The 22,176-nt window shown below is 39.9% G+C and overlaps 1 pseudogene; it reads left to right on the top strand.

Annotated features, from left to right (window-relative positions):
* Positions 1 to 16,711, top strand: part of LOC133422557 (protein shisa-6-like) — a 45,487-nt pseudogene extending 28,776 nt beyond the window's left edge.
* Positions 16,712 to 22,176: the final 5,465 nt, after the last annotated feature.

Raw genomic sequence — 22,176 nt, 5'->3', positions numbered from 1 at the left:
AATATGGATACCACAACTTCATGTCGTGGTACAATTAGTAAAAGCTTAGCTTCCTCAGGTGTCATGGATAATTACAGCTTGGTGTCGTCTGCATACAGCTGGAAATGTTTCCTGATGTTTTAGTCAGAGGAAGAGAAGGAGTCCCAGTCCAGAACCCCGTGGGACTCCATAACTTAATCTGGTACATGAAGGACCAATAATCTACTGGTAATAGGAGCTTGGTGTCGTCTACATACAGCTGGAAATGTTTCCTGGTGTAGTCTTTGCAGTACTTTTGACCATAATGTGTGACTTTTTTGGTGTTGTGTGACCTGTATGTGTAAAATATTGTGTTTTTATCAGTTTTGTGTAGTATTCTTTTTTTAAATCAGAAAAAAAAATCAGCACTTGGTATGAATAATACGGGTACCACAACTTCATACGGTGACATGTGGTTTGAACGTTGTGGGACAATTAGTAAAAGCTTAGCTTCTTCTGACTTCATGGATAATTAGAGCTTGGTGTCGTCTGCATACAGCTGGAAATATTTCCTGATGTTTTAGTCAGAGGAAGAGAAGGAGTCCCAGTCCAGAACCCTGTGGGACTCCATAACTTAACCTGGTACATGAAGGACAGAAAATCTACTGGTACCTTTCAGATAAACTGGACCTCATCAATCCAAATGAGTACTTTTGACCATAATGTGTGAGGTTTTTTTGGTGTCATGTGACCTGTATGTGCAAAAAATGTTGTTTTTATCAGTTTTGTGTAATATTCTCTTTTTAAATCAGAAAAAAACACTTTGTTTTCCGGTTTTCCAGGCAGCGCTTGGTATGAGTAATATGGATACCACAACTTCATGTCGTGGTACAATTAGTAAAAGCTTAGCTTCCTCAGGTGTCATGGATAATTACAGCTTGGTGTCGTCTGCATACAGCTGGAAATGTTTCCTGATGTTTTAGTCAGAGGAAGAGAAGGAGTCCCAGTCCAGAACCCCGTGGGACTCCATAACTTAATCTGGTACATGAAGGACCAATAATCTACTGGTAATAGGAGCTTGGTGTCGTCTACATACAGCTGGAAATGTTTCCTGGTGTAGTCTTTGCAGTACTTTTGACCATAATGTGTGACTTTTTTGGTGTTGTGTGACCTGTATGTGTAAAATATTGTGTTTTTATCAGTTTTGTGTAGTATTCTTTTTTTAAATCAGAAAAAAATCCGCACTTGGTGTGAGTAATATGGGTACCACAACACGTGGGGACATGTGGTTTGATCGCTTCAGGGCGATACTGGGCCGACGCCCACCTGCTGGCTCTCCAAGGCTGTTTAAAGACTTAAATCCAGGTAAATACAGGTAGATTGAGATAAGCTGCACTTGGAAACAAATACCCAGTACTTTTCCACGTATTTGTCTCAGTCTGGGGTCTTGTAGCAACACGGTAGCATGGTGTGCACCGTGTTTTCTTTTAGGAGGGGCTGAAATAAGATGAGAGCCCCCCCCTGCTGTTTGGACATGATGAAAGGGGGATGTTCAGTCGCTGTCAGAGAGATGCTGCCGATCCGAACGCTCTCCAGCAGCGAGGGCCACCAACAGAGACCAGCGCTTGCTTACAGAGTGCTGCTCGTCTGTTTACTGTCCTCATTTGTGCATCTGCAGTCTGTCTTGCAGTGTTCCCTTTTCTGTTCAAGTGGGTTTAAAAGCATCTTCTGCTTTACTGTTTGGTTTTACCCGTAGAGGGAGAAAATCTCCTCCCTCGGAATTGGATGTGGGATCAAACTGACCACTTACAGATGTAATCTGGACCCCTCGGCCGAGGTCTCGGGGGGACTTCACAAACAAGGGAAAATAGTAAACATGCTCCATAAATTTCCCAGCAGTAATCGGCTCTGAGACGCAGTCTCCAGTGGACTCGCTCTTCTGGCGTTCGCATCGCAAATTCATCAATCACAAGCAGCTGATGCTGCAGCAGTGCACCATGGGATGCGGGGTCCTCCGGTGGATCGCCGCGGCAGGTCCTGTTTGTGCAGAGCTGTCTGGGTTTCCATCAGAGCAGATGCAGCTCATCACGCCGGCTTGTTTTCCAGGGCCTGAAACAAATGTGTCCAGCTGTGCGGCGACATTTGTAGTCGCGGTTGCAGTTTCTGGGCGTTTCAGCGCGAGGTGCACGAGCAGCTCGTCTCAAGGGGAGAACTGTCCCAGATTTAAAAGACACTGCGTGACCTTGATTTGTAAACCCACAGAGCTCTGATTTATTTCCTTAAGCCTAAAGGAAATGAAGGCAGCGAGTGTTGGAGCGCTGAGATCTGGTGCAGCTTCAGCAGGGAACGTCCTGCAGCTAATAACGTCGTCAGGATGTGTGTTAGCGTCTGGAAGAGACTTCTGCTGTCATGTTTGGACTAGGGATGGGCGGTACGGACTAAAAAATGTATCACGATAATTTCTGGCATTTATCCCGATAACGATAAAAATTACGATAAAAAAATACCAATTCAACGCCACCTTTTTAATTTTTATCTTTCTTTCTGGCTCATTTCTTTCTTTCTTTCTTTCTTTCTTTCTTTCTTTCTTTCTTTCTTTCTTTCTTTCTTTCTTTCTTTCTTTCTTTCTTTCTTTCTTTCTTTCTGGCTCATTTCTTTCTTTCTTTCTTTCTTTCTTTCTTTCTGGCTCATTTCTTTCTTTCTTTCTTTCTTTCTTTCTTTCTTTCTTTCTTTCTTTCTTTCTGGCTCATTTCTTTCTTTCTTTCTTTCTTTCTTTCTTTCTTTCTGGCTCATTTCTTTCTTTCTTTCTTTCTTTCTTTCATTCTTTCTGGCTCATTTCTTTCTTTCTTTCTATCTTTCTTTCTGGCTCATTTCTTTCTTTCTTTCTTTCTTTCTATCTTTCTTTCTGGCTCATTTATTTCTTTCTTTCTTTCTTTCTTTCTTTCTTTCTTTCTTTCTTTCTTTCTTTCTTTCTTTCTTTCTTTCTTTCTTTCTTTCTTTCATTCTTTCTGGCTCATTTATTTCTTTCTTTCTTTCTTTCTTTCTTTCTTTCTTTCTTTCTTTCTTTCTTTCTTTCTTTCTTTCTTTCTTTCTTTCATTCTTTCTGGCTCATTTCTTTCTTTCTTTCTATCTTTCTTTCTGGCTCATTTCTTTCTTTCTTTCTTTCTTTCTTTCTTTCTTTCTTTCTTTCTTTCTTTCTTTCTTTCTTTCTTTCTTTCTTTCTTTCTTTCTTTCTTTCTGGCTCATTTCTTTCTTTCTTTCTTTCTTTCTTTCTTTCTTTCTTTCTTTCTTTCTTTCTTTCTGGCTCATTTCTTTCTTTCTTTCTTTCTTTCTTTCTTTCTTTCTTTCTTTCTTTCTGGCTCATTTCTTTCTTTCTTTCTTTCTTTCTTTCTTTCTTTCTTTCTTTCTTTCTTTCTTTCTTTCTTTCTTTCATTCTTTCTTTCTTTCTTTCTTTCTTTCTTTCTTTCTTTCTATCTTTCTTTCTGGCTCATTTCTTTCTTTCTTTCTTTCTTTCTTTCTTTCTTTCTTTCTTTCTTTCTTTCATTCTTTCTGGCTCATTTCTTTCTTTCTTTCTTTCTTTCTTTCTTTCTTTCTTTCTTTCTTTCTTTCTTTCTTTCTTTCTTTCTTTCTTTCTGGCTCATTTCTTTCTTTCTTTCTATCTTTCTTTCTGGCTCATTTCTTTCTTTCTTTCTTTCTTTCTATCTTTCTTTCTGGCTCATTTCTTTCTTTCTTTCTTTCTTTCTTTCTTTCTTTCTTTCTTTCTTTCTTTCTTTCTTTCTTTCTTTCTTTCTTTCTTTCTTTCTTTCTTTCTGGCTCATTTCTTTCTTTCTTTCAGGCTCAAATTCCTTCCTTCCTTCCTTCCTTCCTTCCTTCCTTCCTTCCTTCCTTCCTTCCTTCACGTACATTGTGTGTCGATTTGACTCAGAACCATAAATCAGCTTTACACAAAAACATCAACAGGAATTTATCATTTTTACCGTGAGATACAAATTCTTATCGTGGGGAATTTTTTTGACGGTTTATCGTGAACGGTAAAATATCACCCATTCCTAGTTTGGACCAGTTCACCTGGAGACCAGTTTACCTCTAGACCAGTTTACCTGTAGACCAGTTTACTGGTTTATTTATGTCTCAAAAATTCTAATTTATTTTAAAAAATGAAAAAGCATTTCTGCTAATACATTTTCATTTTCAAATTTGGGATTTCAAATTTAATTTTGTAGCACTTTTTGCAAGATAATTTTTTCAAAATTAAATCTTTAATGTCCTTTTGTTCATCATTTTAATTAAGTTAGAATGAGCAATGCTGAAGAAGAAAATTAAAATGCCGTTTGGATGATTTATTGTAAAAACGCAGCTTTATTCCAAAAATGAAAAGTAATTTTTGCTAATCCATTTAAATTTGAATTATGTTCCAGAATGGCTTGAAAACGACTCTGGACGCTCCAGCATTAGATTCTCAGATTCCCACCTCTGCCGTCAATAACTACTAAACAAAAACATGTACGGTAAACACATTAATGTTGCATCTGTCCAACCACGGAAACATAGACAACAAGCTACAAGCCCATCGTCTTCAAAACGAGACTCTAAACTCCACAAAACACATTGATGTTTATATTTTATACTATTCATAAATGTACTATTCATTTTATTTTCAATTTTCATTTTCAAATTTGGAATTTCAAATTGAATTTTGTAACACTTTTTGCAAGAGAATTTTTTCAAAATTAAATCTTTTCTTTATCATTTTAATTAAGTCATATAATGAACAATGATGAAGAAGAAAATTAAAATTCAGTTTGGATGATTTATTAAAAAAACGCGGCTTTATTCTGAAAATGAATAATAATTTTGGGTAATCCATTTAAATTTGAATTGTGGTCCAGAATTGCTTCCATAAGAAAACGACTCCAGCATTCAGATTCTGTGTCTTTTTTCTCTAATTCCTTTTCCGTCTACACCTGATGATGTCACATTTCTACGGAAGAGTATGAGGGCCATGCAGGAGAAAAAATATTTGAGAGGGGAAGATTTTTTTTTATTGTGCACTTTGAGAAAAAAGTCGAAATTTCGAGAAAAAAGTCGAAATTTCGCCTTTTTTCTCAACATTTCAACTTTATTCACGAAATTTTGACTTTTTTCTTGAAATTGTATTTCAACATTAATCTCGACATTTCAACTTTTTTCTCGAAATTCGACTTCAACATTATTCTCTATTTATAAATGTACTATTAATTTTATTTTCAATTTTCCTTTTCAAATTTGGAATTTCAAATTAAATTTTGTAACATTTTTTGCAAGATCATTTTTTCAAAAGTAAATCTTTTCTTTATCATTTTAAAAAACGCGGCTTTATTCTGAAAATGAAAAATAATTTTGACTAATCTATTTAAATTTGAATTATGGTCCAGAATTGCTTCCATTAGAAAACGACTCCAGCATTCAACTTCGGTGTCTTTTTTATCTAATTCCTTTTCCGTCTACACCTGATGATGTCACATTTCTACGGAAGAGTATCAGGGCCATGCAGGAAAAAAATATTTGAGAGGGGATTTTTTTTTATTGTGCACTTCGAGAAAAAAGTTGAAATTTCGAGAAAAAAGTCGAAATGTCGAGATTAATGTTGAAATACAATTTCAAGAATAGAGTCGAAATTTCATGAATAAAGTCGAAAATTTCGCCTTTTTTCTCAACATTTCAACTTTATTCTCGAAATTCTGACTTTTTTCTCGACATTTCGACTTTTTTCTCAACTTTTTCTCGAGATTGTACTTCAACATTAATCTCGACATTTCGACTTTTTTCTCAAAGTGCATAATGAAAAAGAAATCTTCCTCCTCTAAAATATTATTTTTATTTTTCTCCTGCCTGGGAATAATACTCTTCCGTACATATCTGAGTCTTTTCTCACTTGGGGAGAAAAATTCACATCGACTCCGCTGTAAGAAACTGGACTGAAGCGCCGGCTCTCGCTGGGATTGATAAGACTGCTGACTTCCCCGGGTTGTGTACTGAAGAAAGTGAATAAAAGCAGCCTCTCTGGTAAACTTTCCCTGGCCTCTGCTCCGTCCTGCAGACCCCTGGGACTATTACTCCCCAGAAAATATAAAGGAACTCATCAGCGTTGTGATCTGAGGCAGCGAGAGGACCGCAAGGTCAGGCTCCTGCGTCTGCAGAGGCCGCCCGACAATTAAAATGCGGCGTGACAGTTTAGAGCGAGCAACAAAGCATTCAGGAGGAAAACACAACGCTCATGAATAATTCAGATTATGTTAAAAAGACAAAAAGAAGCCGAGCTGCCAGGATTGTGTTGGTATTCAGCGTCGGTTCGAGGCCGTTGCAAAGCAAACGTGTCAAACTGCACGATGAACACGTTCAGGAGGACAAATGTTCCTTCTGACTCCTCGGACGCTGACGAGCGTCTGTAATTAGAATCCTGTTCCTCCTCTGAAATGAAGTGAGTAAAAAGGATCGATGGCTGGCGGGATGGAGCGGTGAAGATGAAGGGGCAGAAATCCATCGTATCGATGCAATCACGGAGCGGGAGGGCGAGCGCTCCGCGGCTGGTCGGTCGCAGAGGAACCCGGAGAAATCTCTGCAGCTCAACCGGCCTGGAGACGTCCGTCACCAGCAGAAAAGTGGTTAATTAAGTGTTCAGGTCTGGTCTCCATGTGGGGGGGCAGTATTCCCCAGTTTTTAGGGATTCAAACAGCTGATTCCTCCTTTAGTTGGAGCTTCAGCACCAAAACAAGCAGATGATGGTTTTAGTAAATTTATTAGTGTGTACTTCAGATCCAACGGCTTCTTCCCAACGAGCAAATGCCAGGATCTGGATTATGGACCTGCGGTTCTTCTACCAACCACCAGGGACTGGATCCAGACCTGCCTGGGACTGGATCCGGACCTACGGTTCCTCCAACGACTACCCGGGTCTGGATCCTTTTTTGCACTTCTTTTCTGATCATGTGACATCTAAATGCAGCCACCTGGATTATATGTTGATGGTCCAGTTCTGGTGGTTTAGTTGGTCGTTTAGTTCTAGTGGTCTAGTTGATGGACTAGTTGGTGGTTTAGTTTTGGTGCTCTGGTTGGTGGTCTAGTTCAGTGGTTCCCAACCTTTTCCAACTCAGGGCCCACTTTTACGTCTCAAAAATGTTGGCGGCACCTCCAAACTTTTTAATTGTCCCTGTTGCTAGCCAGCTATCCATCTTTATACTCCAGTTTCAGGTATCAGCATCAAACGTAAATAAGTCAAGTGCAATGCAGTCCCGCTGCAAAGTGGTCCGACCGATAACAACAAAAGTTACTATCGCTCATTTGCTTGTCACATGTCTAATACTTGAAGGAAAACAAAATGAAATAATGAAAATAATATTTAAACATTTTTAATATCATTTTTAAAATAACTGAGTTTTAACATTTAAAACATTATTCTGTATATTTTTATATAATTATATCCCCCCCCCCAAAAAAAAATATCATACTTTTTTGGAAATGATTTGGCGGCCCACTTGCAATACCTCCGCAGCCCACCAGGGGGCTGCGGTCACAGGTTGGGAATCACTGGTCTAGTTGATTGACTAGTTGGGGGTGTAGTTCTGGTAGTCTAGTCATGGTGTTGTAGTTGGTGGTTCAATTGGTCGTCTAGTTGTGTTGGTCTAGTTCAGGGGTCGGCAACCCGTGGCTCTAGAGCCGCATGCTGCTCTTTAGCGACGCCCTAGTGGCTCCTGGAGCTTTTTCAAAAATGTTTGACCTTTTTTCCTTTTTTTCTTCTTCTTTTTTCTTTTTTCCTTTTTTTCTTATTTTTTTCTTCTTTTTCCCTTTTTTCTATTTTTTTCTTTTTTTCTTTTTTCCTCTTTTTCCCTTTTTTTCTTCTTTTTTTCTTTTTTTTCTCTTTTTTTTCTTTTTTTCTTCCTTTTTCCTTTCCTTTTTAATCTCGATATTTCGATTTTTTTCTCGAAATTTTGACTTTTTTCTCGAAATTTTGACTTTTTTTCTCGACATTTCGACTTTTGTCTCAAGATTGTACTTCAACATTAATCTCAACATTTTGACTTTTTTCTCGACATTTTGACTTTTTTCTCGAAGTGCATAATGAAAAAAAAAATCTTTCCCCAGTTATAACTAATATAGAAACATGCAGCATGTGTTGTCTTCATTCTAAGGCTGATACAAGACTTTTCATTTTTTGCGGCTCCAGACACATTTGTCTTTTGTGTTTTTGGTCCAATATGTCTCTTTCAACATTTTGGGTTGCCGACCCCTGGTCTAGTTGGTGGTCTAGTTGGTTATATAGTTCTGGTGGTCTAGTTGGTCGTTTAGTTCTAGTGATCTAGTTGGTCGACTAGTTGGTGGTTTAGTTTTGGTGCTCTAGTTCAGTGATTCCCAACCTGTGGGCCGCGGCCCCCTGGTGGGCCGCGGAGGTATTGCAAGTGGGCCACCAAATCATTTCCAAAAAAGTAGTACATTTTTTTTGGGGGGGGGGGGTGTAATTATATAAAAATATACAGAATAATGTTTTAAATGTTAAAACTTGCTTATGTTTAAAATGATATTGAAAATGTTTAAATATTATTTTCATTATTTTGTTTTGTTTTCCTTCAAGTATTAGACATGTGACAAGCAAATGAGCGATAGTAACTTTTGTTGTTATTGGTCGGACCACTTTGCAGCGGGACTGCATTGCACTTGACTTATTTACGTTTGATGCTGATACCTGAAACTGGAGTATAAAGATGGATAGCTGGCTAGCAACAGGGACAATTAAAAAGTTTGGAGGTGGGCCGCGAACATTTTTGAGACGTAAAAGTGGGCCCTGAGTTGGAAAAGGTTGGGAACCACTGCTCTAGTTGGTGGTCTAGTTGATGGACTAGTTGGTGGTTTAGTTTTGGTGGTCTAGTTGATGGACTAGTTGGTGGTTTAGTTTTGGTGGTCTAGTTGATGGACTAGTTGGTGGTCTAGTTGATGGACTAGTTGGTGGTTTAGTTCCGGTGGTCTAGTTGGTTGTTTAATTGTAGTTGTCTAGTTCTGGTAGTCTAGTTCTGGTAGTCTAGTTCTGGTAGTCTAGTTCTGGTAGTCTAGTTCTCGTAGTCTAGTTATGGTGTTCTAGTTGGTGGTTCAATTGGTCGTCTAGTTGTGTTGGTCTAGTTCAGGGGTCGGCAACCCGCGGCTCCAGAGCCGCATGCGGCTCTTTAGCGCCGCCCTAGTGGCTCCTGGAGCTTTTTCAAAAATGTTTGAAAATGGAAATCGATGGGGGAGGGAAATACATTTTTTGTTTTAATATGGTTTCTGTAGGAGGAGAAACATGACAAAAACATTCTTAACGTTTTCCAATGTTGTAAAAATTTGTAGAATAAATATTACATTTCAACATTTTAACGAAGATTAACGAAGATTTGTACGGAAGAGTATGAGGGCCATGCAGGAGAAAAAATATTTGAGAGGGGAAGATTTTTTTTTATTGTGCACTTCGAGAAAAAAGTCGAAATGACGGAAAAAAAGTTGAAATGTCGCGAAAAAAGTTGAAATGTCGAGAAAAAAGTTGAAATTTCGAGAAAAAAGTCGAAATGATGAGAAAAAAGTTTAAATTTCAAGATTGTTGAAATACAATTTCGAGAAAAAAATCGAAATTTCAAGAAAAAAGTTTAAATGTCGACAATGTTCAAGTACGATTTCGAGAAAAAAGTCGAAATGTTGAAGAAAAAAGTCAAAATTTCTTCAATAAAGTTGAAATATTGAGAAAAAAGGGCGAAATTTCAACTTTATTCTTGAAATTGTATTTCAACATTAATCTCGACATTTCGACTTTTTTCTTGAAGTGCAAAATAAAAAAAAAATCTTCCCCTCTCTAATATTTTTTCTAACACTATTTTTTCTAAGAAGATTTTTTGAAGACTTTTCATTTTTTGCGGCTCCAGACATATTTGTTTTTTGTGTTTTTGGTCCAATATGACTCTAAAACATTTTGGGTTGCCGACCTATGGTCTAGTTGGTGATGTAGTTGGTGGTCTAGTTCTGCTATAGTTCTGGTGGTTTAGTTCTGATGGACTAGTTCTGAATGACTAGTTGGTTGTTTAGTTCTGGTGGTCTGGTTCTGGTGGTCTAGTTCTCAGGAGTTCCTTACAAACGGCCAATTTCGGTGGAAGAGGTGGTTCGGTCCTGCTGACAGACTTAGTCCTTGAAGTCCGAGTCTTGGACCTGGACTTGAGTCCTCTTTATATATTTCAGAATCAAAGCTTTGTGTCTTTAGAGCTCGCCGAGGACTCGGAATCCGGATCTGTTCTCTTCCTCATCCTGCATGAAGTGTTTCCCCAACGTGGGTCGTGTTTGTGGCGGCGCCGAGCCGCCGCTTCCTCCGGTTCTGCCCTGCATGACAAGCAGCGAGGAAACAGCAACCGAACGCAGGGAGTCGATCTCCTAATCTGCTCGGATGACACGTAAATGAACTGAGCCGAACTCCATCTCGCTCTGTCGTCTCCGCTGAGGGAGGAATTAATGACATGGCCTCGCAGGAGCGGCGGAGGCAGCAGCGGCCCTGTCACGCCGCCGCTTAGCGGCAGCTGATCCCCGCGGACGCGACTCGTGGAGCAACGCCAGCGAATCAGTGTCACGTTGTCTCCAGAACGGGGATAACGCGGCCGCTGACATGTGAAATGAACTCTTTACCCTGCCGTCCCACTCCGGAGCCGGCGTGACGGACGACGGCCGCTCATCACCGAGGATCAGCGATGATCGAGGGATCGAGGGATCGAAAAACGAGGGATTACTGTATTTGGATTTCTGGGAAACTCCAGTTTAATCCTGAGCTAGATTGTTGACAATAGCTTGATTTAGATGTGGTGGTAGACGGGTGATTTGTTTTGTTTCTTTTTAAAGTGGTTCTCTTGACTCTTTTTCACCTGTAAATTGAACTCAGTCCACATCTATGCTTTCTGTTTCTTTCAAAAGCAAACCTTCGCTGGTGCTGCTGGACTTTTAGCGACTACTTCGCAGTCCGTTACTCAGCCAATGTCGAATCCTGATCCGATACTTTGGCAAATCCACAAAAAAAAGATAAAACAAAAACAAAAACTTCAACAGCAGAAGCTGCAGAAGCTGCATTTGTTGTCCAGTTAGAAATATTCAAGGATTCAAGGAGTTTTTATTGAGATTTGTTTCCCTGATCCCAGAGCAAGCCCCAACAAAAAGAAAAGTATATACATAATAAAAAATTAAATACCAAAAATATTATAAATAGAAAAATATTCAAACAGTACAGGCTGCTCACTGAGAAGAGTAAGAACACTACGAGCTCAGTTCAGTCCAAAAAGTCTTCAGGGACACCTGAAAGTTACTAGATTGGTTATAATGTTTCATCCAGGGAGATAAAGCTGATTCTGATTCTTCTGATTCTGATTCTGGCTGGAATTCAGCAAGGAAGTAAGATTCCCTGCACTTCCCTGTGTGACCACTAGGGGGCGAGCTCCAAAGGAAGGTTATAGGTGACATCACGGGGGATTTCTCCAGTTCTTCTCATACAGCCTGAGCCTCAAACGCATTTTTCGCACTTTTCATCCAACCAGAGGTGTCTTCAGTATTCACATTCATTACTCAGGTAGAAGTATAGATACTAGAGTTTAAAAATACTCCTGTAGAAGTTGAAGTATCAACTCAAGTTTTTTACTCAAGTAAAAGTATAAAAGTACTGGTTTCAAAACTACTTAAAGTATAAAAGTAAAAGTAATGTAAGGGGAAAAAAGCCATTAAGGACAAAAGCCATTGAAAATGAATGTATCTTAGTATAATGTAAATATATTAAAGAAGCATATATGTGTACTATTGAGCATTAACATGTGTTTCAGAGAGCAGGAGATATGATGACTAGTTGCCTATAAGTATTGTAATGGTGCAAAAAGTCAAACTTCAGAGGCATGTTATCATTTATCCTAACCTTTATTGGAATGTACATCCAAGTTTAGTTGCAGGAATCTGAGGGAACGGATGTAAGAACAAAACTGGACAAGAACATCTGAAACAACCACAACCAAATTCACTCTATCCGGATGGAGCAATTTAACTGGATAGTTTTTTTTTAAAGGGGAAATGAAATAGAGTAACGAGGCTGTTTTTAAAATGTAAGGAGTAAAAAGTACAGATAATTGCGTGAAAATGTAAGGAGTAAAAGTAAAAAGTCGTCTGAAAAATAATTACTCCATTGAAGTATAGATAACCAAAATTTCTACTTAAGTAAGGTAACAAAGTATTTGTACTTCGTTACTTGACACCTCTGCATCCGACATGCAAGCGTGCAGTTTTTCTCTAAACTGGAAGTATTAGCGAGGCCATCTGCAAACCAGTTAAAATATTTCATTGTTTATTTACAACGGTGTTCCTTTTATAATGGTATCATTTTTTTTCTTTAGATACAAACGGATCAAATGTGAAATTCTGCTTCTGTTGTTCAGTCATTTTTCACACGTGGTGAAATGTACGTGTCTTTCGTGGGAGAAGTTTCAGCCTAAAGGGAAAAAAAGTGATGCACTGAGTTTCCCACAGTGGTAAATATGTAATAAGAAAAGCGTTATCTCTGTCCGGAGATAAGTGGGCCTTTCTGCTGAACGTGCACCGTGAGAGCATCGGCACAAGAAGACGTGCTAATTGCTGCTTTGTTGGAAGTTTCCTGGACTGTTTCTCCTGAATAATCGGCAGTCTGCAGAGCCTGAACGCTCCGCGGGGAGTTCCTTCCAGGTAACTCAGCAGGTGCACCTTATCGACTCGTCAGCGTGCAGCGAAAGCTCCCATTTATCTTGATTAAGCCCCAACATCCGTACAGGCCCGGCGCTATCAAAGCAGCATTGAGCGTTAGCCGGGTTAGCCCACTTAGCAGCACTCGCTGAATACGGGGGGAAGAAAATGGATGTCAAATCCTAAATCTGTGTGACAGCAGGATCGTCTCCAGACTGGTGATGAACTCGCTAATCAATGACATTGATTGGCTCCTCGCTGCTCGGAGGCGGAATCAGCATTTCAAAAGGAACTGCGATGTTGCATCTACTGGAGGGTTTCTCCATCAAAGGCAAAAGCTTTCGCTGTGAGTTCCTCATATCTCTGCTCGGGCAAAAAAACACACACCATCCAGCATCAGACGGCTTTGCAGCGGCGTCGCCATGGAAACCTCAGCGTCACGGAGCGCCGGCTGTGAGAATTGAGTCATATATCCGAGCAGGGATTGGGGTCTGACTGCACTGCCTTCATCCGTTTGACCCCGGACAGATTGCTCTTATTTCCCAAGGTTCAGGAAGACAACCCCTCTTGATTTCAGAAATTAGACGTCAGTGTCACTTTACGGAGCAGAGTCATAACTTACCGTATATATTGCTGGGTTTGAGAGACCTCCGCACTCACTTTCAGAGTTTTATTACCTCTAAGCAGTACTCGAGTTGTAAAAGTAAATAAGGGGGGATGGTGGATTTTATCATATGGGGACAGATAATTTGTGCTGATTACAAATAATATAATATATTACAAATAATAGCATTGACCAAAACACCTGCAGAAATACTGCAGGAATGACATAGCAGCAGTTAAATGCAGCCTTCTGTAAGCTTTAAATATCCACTGGGCTTACATCAAATACATCAAAACACAACAATAAAAAACACTTTTCTGAACTTATCAATATGACTCTGTCCTTCACAGGATAAGTAACATGGATCACTGCAAAAACTCTAAATCTTAACAAGAATATTTGTCTTATTTCTAGTTAAAATGTCTCATTTTAGTAAAATACATCTCATTACACTTAAAACAAGACTCATCACTGGAAAAAACAACAATTTTCACCTGTTTCAAGTAGATTTTCACTTAAAATAAGTAGAAAAATCTGCCAGTGGAACAAGATTTTGCATGTAATAAGATAAATCTTGTCCCAGTGGCAGATTTTCCTACTTATTTTAAGTGAAAATTTACTTGAAACAGGTCAAATAAGTTATTTTTCTGTTAATGACTCTTGTTTTAAGTGTAATGAGATTTTTTGACTAAAAATGAGACATTTTAACTAGAAATAAGACAAATATTCCTGGTGAAATTTTGAGTTTTTGCAGTGTAGCTGATCAAATTGAAAGTAAATATTGCGACACTGCAAAAACTCAAAATCTTAACAAGAATATTTTTCTTATTTCCAGTTAAAATGTCTCATTTTAGTAAAAAAAATCTCATTGCACTTAAAACAAGACTCATCACTTGAAAAAACAACAATTTTCACCTGTTTCAAGTAGATTTTCACTTAAAATAAGTAGAAAAATCTGCCAGGAGAACAAGATTTTTTTTTGCTTGTAATAAGAAGATAAATCTTGTCCCACTGGCAGATTTTTCTACTTATTTCAAGTGAAAATTGACTTGAAACAGGTGAAAATTGTCAAATAAGTAATTTTTCTGGTGTTATTTTTCTAGTGATGACTCTAAATGTTGAAATAGCAGTAAAACCACATTCATTGATGAAATTACATAAGGGATGGAAAGGGCGGATGACAGTTTTACAGGGGGGATGATTTTGACCGTTTTTATTTCAGGAGGGGATGCCATCCCCCTCATCCCCCCTCAACTCCAGTACTGGCTCTAAGGAACCAAAACAACGACGGCCCCCTGAAAACAGCGGCCGCATCGCTTTAGGCTTCGGTCACATCTCTAAATCTTGCTTCATAATACCGCCGTTTCTTGATCTTCTGGAAACTGAGAGGAAAAGAAAACATCCCTTCCTCCCAGTGTTTCCTCTGCAGGCGGGTTCATCACAGATCAGAGTCGTCGTTGTTGTTGTGCAGAAAACGGGGCGTTCACACTCCGACGGCCTGATGGGATCTCAGATGACATCTTGTAAATTTGATATTCACATCACAGGTTCAACTGTCTGCCGTTCCCGCCGTTCCCTTCGGTCTCCGACAGCCGTCCGTCATCGCCGTGATTGCTTCCGATAACAAACACGTATCACACGCTGACTTTTCTAATTATTATCACAATATAACCATTCAGTGTATTTGTATTTATTTATTTATTTGACAGGGACAATGCCGTCAAACATAGATACAAGCTTGCAGCTGATGTGATGCATGTAGAGTTTATAGCTAGTGCTAATTCTCTTCCACAACATTGCAGTACAATATAAAATTCACATCAATTAAAAAGATCATACAAAAAAAGAGCATACAATTCAACAATGCAATATTGCATTTACATGATATAAAACCTTCCCTCACTCACTCTCCCACACAAATATACACAGTATTTACAGATGAGTACAGTTTTTATTTTTCTTTAACCAGGTTTTAGTTTTGGTGATGAACATGTTAAACTCTGAGATGGATTTAGTTTCTGAAGGCGGTGAGTTCCAGAGTTTACAGTTCTTATAGGAGAAGGCTGACTGTCCCAAAGTTTTCCTGCAGAACGGGATTTTGCAATTGTGGTTTGAGGAGGTTCTGGTGACTCTGTTGCTGTTTTGTCTCTCAACAAATCGACAAAGTGGCTCAGGGGATAAGTTGTTTATACACTTAATTTTAATTAAAATTAATTTAAGAAAACATAAAAAAAAAAGATGATGATGATGATGATGATGATGATGATGATGATGATAAAAATAATAGTAATTATTATTATCATCATTATTATTATTATTATTATTATTATTATTATTATTATTATTATTATTATTATTGTTATTATTGTTATTATTATTACCATGATAATAATAATAACAATAATTGTAATTATTACTATTATTATTATCATCATAATGCTAATAATAATTAAAAATGATAATAATAATAATAATAATAATAATAATAATAATAATAATAATAATAATAATAATAATAATAATAATAATAATAATAAATATTATTATTATTATTATTATATTTTATTATAATGGTAACAATCATTATTAATTAATAATAATAATAATAATAATAATACTTATTATTATTATTATTATTAAAACGAAAATCTGCCCTAAAATATTATTAAAAAAAAAAAAGTCCTCCGTGTTATCTTATTTTTTTCTTAAAACTGTTCTGCACATATTATCTTGATGAAGTGTGATGCAAGCTGATGTTACATGGATTCTGGTCAAATCTGTCCTCGTTTCAGACGTTGTTGGCCCAGCTAGGTGGATCAGGTGATCACCTGGAGCCGGGACCAGAACCCTCCCGGCTGGTCTGGGATGGCGTTGGGGCGAAGGCCCAAAGCTCGTATGGCTCTAGGCTTCACTGATCCGGGGTTTGAGCCCACATTTCCTTCCTCGTGCCTGAACCAAACTTCAAGATATTAGATATTGGCACTTGAGGTTCATCCCAAACCTGGAATGAACCTCGTTACTTCACCCCCCTGCACAGTTTAGATGTTTGAAAGTTTGAAACGGGAGCTTTGGCGGCACCACGGACAGTGTGACTGTTTATTAACAAAACAAAGGAAATTATATATGCCCTTTAATGCTGAAAATACTTACAAGTGTGCATGTTTGAAGCTCTTGTCCAGATCTGAAGCTCCATTTATACCACACTTCATCCCCTTTAACAGTTCTTGAGATGGTATACATTAACATAAGGGTTACAAAAAAGCTTCCTAATGCTCACATTAGCGCCTAATTCACCTTAAGGACACACTTGCCTTGACGGTGTGATTCCTGTGCAGGAGTGTAAGTGCTCCCAACAAAAACCTGGTGCTGGTCCACATGAAATGCAACCTCCTGCTCTTTGATGAAAGCCGCATGAAAGCCTGAGACGTAATGTTGCAGCTATTCTTAGGAGATTTTTATCATCTGGAGCTCCGTCGGCTGCAGAAAGCCAAATATTCTGAGATCAATCCGACAAACATCAAATACTGAGTTACAGGAAGGTGTTTGGTCCCCGTTCAGCGTCTGAGCCGCGTCTCGACGCGGTTTTTGCTTTTAAAGTTGATGTAAAGCACTTTGAATTACCTTGTGTTGAATTTAGCTATACAAATAAACTTGCCTTGCCTTTTCCTCATAACGCTGCTGACTCTCTCTTAAGTGGCTTTTCTTGAAACCATAGCGGGACGAATATATGAGTCACCATGTACTCATTATTAGATAACGTTAAATTATTCATGCTGAGTGTGAAGATTGCCCTTTGAGTGAATTGTTGTGGCCCGTGTGGTTCACCCACTGTGACGTTCAGCGATATCCAAACGCGGGCGGTGACGCCACCGCCGCTGCTGTCATCCGCCTTCAAAGACTGGCAGTGACGTGACGGTCCGGGGATGGAGGCTTTGCTTTAAAGCGTCCCGCTTGTGTTGTAATGTAAAATGTTAATGAAACAGAATCGTAAACCCATATTTTATTCACGAAAGAACACAGAAAATGTGTCAAATGTAGAAAATGAGACCCAAGGAAGGTAATATCAGGGCTGAAAGGCATGCCGAGGCTTTGAAGCGACATCTTACTCCCATCTGCTCTGGGAAGGCTTTGCATATTCAGCAAGACAATCCTACAATCCTGCATCGATAAAAAAAAAAAAGAGTACAAAAGTGTGTTCTCTGAATATTCCCCTGAAATACTGAAAAAAATGCAGCTCATGCGAAAATAATAATAATAATAATTAAAGCTGCAAGCGGCGATGAATAGGCCCTCGCACCCTTGTGCACGTTCAGGCTGCAGTGGAAGCTTGTATGACTTGCATGTAGATTCTTCGGGCCTGGATATTTAGTGGATGAAACCAGCCACGACTTTCTATATCAAACCATTCAAAAGTTATGGCAGAAAATAGGGACAACCAATCAGAAGAAGGGGCGGGGCTAATTTGCATCAATTATGTTCAATGACTCAAAACCGAGTCCGATGACACCACCCACGATTCTTTATGTCAAACCATTCAAAAGTTATGGCAGAAAATAGGGACAACCAATCAGAAGAAGGGGCGGGGCTAATTCAGGCCAATGAAGGTCAAGTACTCAATACCGAGTCCGATGACACCACCCACATGTCTTTATCACAACCTGTTCAAAAGTTATAGCAGAGAAACGTTTTCTAGGGGGCGCTGTTGAGCCATCTTGTCACGCCCATTAATGCAAACCATGAAATATTCAATTTATCGCCAGGCCTGGCTTGCATGCAAAATTTGGTGACTTTTGGGGAACTATCAAATATGGACCAATCAGATGAGGGGGGGAGCGCTTTTTGGCGTCTAGCGTCGCCACGGTAACACTTTTGAAAGAGAAAAGTAATGTGTGTTGTCGCAGGATGGAGACGCACATTTTGATGTATAACACACCTGGGTGCACGTTTCGGTTCGGGCCGTATTAACTGCCGAAGAAATGGCATAAATTTCGCCAAAATGACACGATTAATTCAAAATGGCCGACTTCCTGTTCGGTTTCAGCCATGGCTCCAAGAGACTTTTCTTTAAGTTGCGACATGATACAGGTGTATACCGATTTTTCGTGCATGTACGTCAAACCGTATTGTGGGGCTTGAGGCACAAAGTTTTCTAGGGGGCGCTGTTGAGCCATTTTGCCACGCCCATTAATGCAAAACATTAAATATCAAATTTTTCACCAGGCCTGGCTTGCGTGCAAAATTTTGTGACTTTTGGGGCACGTTTAGGGGGGCAAAAAGGCCCTTCTTTCGTCGGAAAAAGAAAGAAAAACTTACTACAGATACAATAGGGCCTTCGCACTGTAAGTGCTCAGGCCCTAATAATAATAATCATACATCATACAAAAGACAGCGACTACTTTCAACTTTCACCTTTTGGGAGTCATCCCAGTGCATCATTGTGCTCTTCGTATTGATTTGGCATAAGGTTTTACGACGGACGCCCTTCCTGACACGACCAGCTTTCCAGGCTTTGAAGCTGCAGTTTCCAAACGCTAGCTTGTGAGCCAAGGTGGAAAACATTACATTACATCAGGCAATAATGGGACATAATTCCCCTCTTAAGACTCCATCAGCTGGTCTCCTCAGGTACCAGATGTATATGGACAGTTGCTAAGAGAAGAGGAGACGCTACACAGTGAACGTCTCCCTGGGCAAACTTTTTTGCAGACAGTGAGGGTACATTACCCCAGTTTCAAGATTCGATGTGTCACATTCCATCGCATCGTGTTGACCAGATGCACTTAAGTGAACACAATCAAGCCAAACTGTAGAGGGGGAAGTAAGGGTAGAAAATACAATCAAAAGTACAGCTAGAGAATCAGCTTAGTTAGAGTTAGAGTCTGTTAGACTGTGAGATGGAATTCGACAGGATGCGTCTTCAAGAGCTTCCTGAAGCCAAGAGGGACATTTCTGGTTTGACAGCAGTTACCGGGTGGTCTGAAAGTCTGAAAGCTGAGAGTTATTTGTACAAAGGCATGCCACTGCCTTCGAGGGGCAGAGTCGCAACTTGGTTAGAGAAGAAGCTGGTCATCAGTCACGATTTCTCATGACATTGTAAGGTTGATAAATAAATAAAGGAGTGATGTTGATTTTGAAGTCCTAGTGGGTAAGAATGACGAAGCGCTCAGTCTCCAAGAGCGCCGTTCTTTCACTCATGTGCCAGACGACATCCTTGCAAAAATGGTGGGAATGACAGGAAGACCAGGGTATCATCTGCATAGCATTGATACGAGAACCCATGCGAACCGACGACCTGGACCAGTGAGGTTGTGTAGATGGCAAACAGAAGGGACCCCAGCACTGAACTTTGGGGAACCCCTGTGGAGAGTCGATGACAATGGGAGGTCTGCTGTGGCTATGACAGTCAGTGTGGTCACATGAACATCTAAATCAAGTTACTGGCAACAATCTAGCTCAGAGTTAAACTGGAGTTTCAGAGAAATCCCAGTAAACCTGCACGAGAAGACAATCGATTATTGACTGAGGTGCGTTTGACTCCACGACGCTAGGTGGCGCCACATGCACTTTCGCGTTGGCATTCTCCTGGTACAATTAGTGAACAAGCACCAAGGAGGAGAACTACATGCGAACATATGGACGCTAACGATGCAGCAGCTCTGTAGATGTCGTACGTATTAAGCCTGATCGTGTTGCAGGCAAGATGAACGCAACGTCTCCCTCTTCTTCTGTTACCGTGTTGTTGTGATGCCATGACGGTTGTTATTCCCGCTCCCGCGGCTCGTCACATCCAAAAGGGGGGGTCCGCTACCACTCAGCTAAGGTGTAAACATGGCTGTTAAAACTTCTATATCGGTCGGATCAAGGCAACAAATTCGGCTTTCTGTTCCTGCATGTAAACGTACTGACTGTGGATGAACGGAGTGTAATGGAAAATTTTGGTATAACACTGTCTGTTGCCTGTTTTCATTCCTATGCCGAGGTCATGTTCCTTTGACACAGAGCCTGGCATGGTTGCCAGGGTGATGGGTGATGTTTTGTCTTTTCCAGCTCCCGAGTATAAAATAACTTGGCTCTAATCTTCTTCAGCTCACTCCGGACAGACGGTTCGTGTGACCGGTTGCTCTGTGTGACTCCATTCAATTGAATGTTCTTCCTCTTTTCATTAAACTTCCGAAAGACAGCTGAGGTATCCTGACATTCTTTTTGAACAACAATTTTTGCCACCACAGGAGATGCCAACATCAGAGAGGATTGAGAATAGAGGGAATATGCATGACGTCACAGATGCCACTTCACAGCGGGTTACGCCCACTGAGTGTCAGAAAGACTGATTGTCAGAAAGACTGAGTGGCAGCGTAAACTTTCAGTTTGAGCAACTCGAAAACATCTAAAATGGGAAAGAGCTGTTGTGCGATCGACTGTACTACAGAATTAGCAAGAGTTATCGTTTCACAGACTGCCGAAAAATAAGCTTAAGAGAGACAAATGTATCGCTGCAATTCACAGAAACAACTGGATTCCAGGCCCCGAAACCTGGATTTGCGGTTCCCATTTTGTATTAGGTAATGTTGGATTTTTGGGTAGCTAACGTTAAACGGTCAAATCATAAAGTTCGGTGTCCTCACCACTTTAATTTCACCAACAAATCCTGCCTTGAAGTCGGACCAAGCAACAAAGACTTTTGTATCTTCAAGCTTTGCTTTGTGTATTTCCCCGGCGTAGAAATTAAGTACATATAAATATCAGGAAACTGGATTCGTGGCCAAATATTAATGTCCATGGACCACTGGTTCTTGGTAACTGTACCAAATATTAATGTCCATGGACCACTGGTTCTTGGTAACTGTACCAAATATTAATGTCCATGGACCACTGGTTCTTGGTAACTGTACCAAATATTAATGTCCATGGACCACTGGTTCTTGGTAACTGTACGGGTCACTGTCAAGTCCAACTGCCTTTAATTTAAGCCGATAAACGGCTGTTATCCCGTCTTTTCCAGTTTCCCCTACTAGTTGCAGCTATTTGCCACTCAGTGCGAGTAAGGGGGTTGGTCCAGTGGGGAAGTGATGTCAATGCATATGGTGATTAATTGCGTCAAATGCAGATCGGAAGTCTGGAAAAACGAGGACTTGCAGCTTTAGCTACTCTCAAGGACGCTTCACTGAAGCAACCACTTGTGAGCCTAGACTGGACCGAGGGGGTTGTTCAGAGAGAGGAACTCTGGGACCTGTTTGCGGACTCTTTCACTGACCAAACTGGAAAGGAAGTAGCGAGACTCATGCAGGACTGAAAGAGGGTTTTAGAGTTGGCGGCAGTGGTGTGAGCACTGGTGCAGCCGTGAGTGATAGTGGGTGTTTTTTTTAAATTTTCTAAAAGCTCATATGAGAAGGCCACTGCTCAAAGGAATATCTTAAGATCTATGTGAATATATTATTTGTTTTCTTGCCAGAAGCTAAATAAGAAGACTCATGCCAGTAAGTTAGGTACAGCCAGCAGAAAGCTGGTTGCCTGGCAACATCACAAAACTCCAGAAGATGAGCAAGAGAGGGGGAAAGAAACCCCTGCATCTTTCCACCGGGGTCTTAGCCTTGTAAATGTGGCTCTGCTGGGAAACCTTATAACTAAACAACGGCTTTTGTTACTTGTAATTAACTTGATGGTCTGTTTACGTGCGTGAGCTCGTGTAAATGTCAGAAGAAGTGGAAAATTACAGCAGCTGTTCTTAAAGAGACAAAAGAGCGTGGTCCGTTGATGATAATGGTTGTGAGTCATTTTCCCTGGTTATTCTACCACGGTACGAAGACAGGGCGTCACACCCAATCAAACTGGAGAAAGGGATTGGTAACTTTTTCTCCCCCAGTGACATGTTTTTTTCCATTTTCTTT

Source organism: Cololabis saira, chromosome 21 (assembly GCF_033807715.1).
Source record: "Cololabis saira isolate AMF1-May2022 chromosome 21, fColSai1.1, whole genome shotgun sequence".
Taxonomy (NCBI): Eukaryota; Metazoa; Chordata; class Actinopteri; order Beloniformes; family Belonidae; genus Cololabis; species Cololabis saira.
This window is presented reverse-complemented; position numbering and strand designations above follow the sequence as displayed.